Raw genomic sequence first — 1,432 nt, 5'->3', positions numbered from 1 at the left:
TCAGGTGTACACCAGGCTCAGGTGGAAACCAAGGCACAGGTAACACCATGCCCTAGGTGGTTACTTAGGCTTCAGGTGGACATCAGACCCCAGGTGGACACCTGGGCCTCAGGTGGTCATCAGGCCCTAGGTGGAAACTCAGGCCCCAGGTGCCCATCACTCTCCAAGTGGACACCCAAGACCCAAGTTGATACCCAGGTTCCAGGTGGGCACTGGGCCCCAGATGAACACCAGGCCCCGGGTGGAGCTCCAGGTGGACATCAAGCCTCAGGTAGATAGCCCTCAGGTGGAAATAAGGGCTCAGTTCGACACCACACCCTGGGTGGATACCTAGGTCTCAGGCGGATGCATAGTCTCCAGCTGAACATCAGGCTCCAGGTGGACACCGAGGCCCTAGGTGAACACTGGGTCTTAGGTGGACATTAGGCCCCAAGTGGACAACCAGCCTTAACATGGACATCAGGCCCTAAGTAGACAGCAGGTCCAAAGTGCACATGAGGCTCCAGGTGAACACTGGTCCCCAGGGCCACCCTTGTACCCAGGTGAACACCAACACCAATTAAGACATCCACCTCCACTTGGACATCATTCCCCAGGTGTATACCTAGGCCCTATGGGAGCACCAGGCCCCAAGTGAGTATATAGATCCCTGGTGGCCATTAGGCACCAGGTTGACACCCAGAGCTTAGGTGGACATGAGGCCCCAGATGAATGCTAGTCCCCAGATGGATAAATAGTACCCACGTATACATGAGGTCCAAGGTTCATACTTAGTCTTCAGGTGAACACTAGGCCCCAGGCAGACACCAGACCCCAGGTGGATACCAGGCCCTAGGCAGACACCAGTCTGCAGGTAGACAGCAGGCCCCCAAAAGGACATTATGCCCATTATGTCCCAGGTTGACACCTAGGCTCCAGGTGGACACTAGGCTACAGGTGGTTATCTATGCCCCAGGTGGACATCAAGCCTTAGGGGAATCCCTAGTCACCATCTGAACATCAGGCCACAGGTGGATGCCCAGGCTCTTGGTGAATATCAGGTCTCACATGGACATCAGGACCCAGGTGAACGTCAAGCCTCAAGTTGATACCTAGGTTCCTGGTGAACATCAGGACCCAGGTGGCACTCAGGCCCTAGAAGAACACTCAGGCCAAAAGTGGAAATCAGAACCGATGTGGATACTCAGGGCCCAGGTGGCTACCAGGCCCCAGGTGAAAACTCCAGGCTCCAAATGAACAACCTGGCTCCAGGTTCCAGGTAGACACTGGAATCCAAATCAGCACCAGGCCCCAGATGGACACCCAGACCTGAGGTGAACATCAGACCCCAGAAGGTCGGCTGGCCCGAGGTGGACATCAACCCCCAGTGGATACCTAGTCCCCAGGTGGATATCAGGCCCCAGTTTGACTTCAGTCCCTGGGTAGATACCTA

The sequence above is a fragment of the Mandrillus leucophaeus genome, unplaced genomic scaffold (assembly GCF_000951045.1).
Source record: "Mandrillus leucophaeus isolate KB7577 unplaced genomic scaffold, Mleu.le_1.0 Scaffold1555, whole genome shotgun sequence".
NCBI classification, from domain to species: Eukaryota; Metazoa; Chordata; class Mammalia; order Primates; family Cercopithecidae; genus Mandrillus; species Mandrillus leucophaeus.
This window is presented reverse-complemented; position numbering follows the sequence as displayed.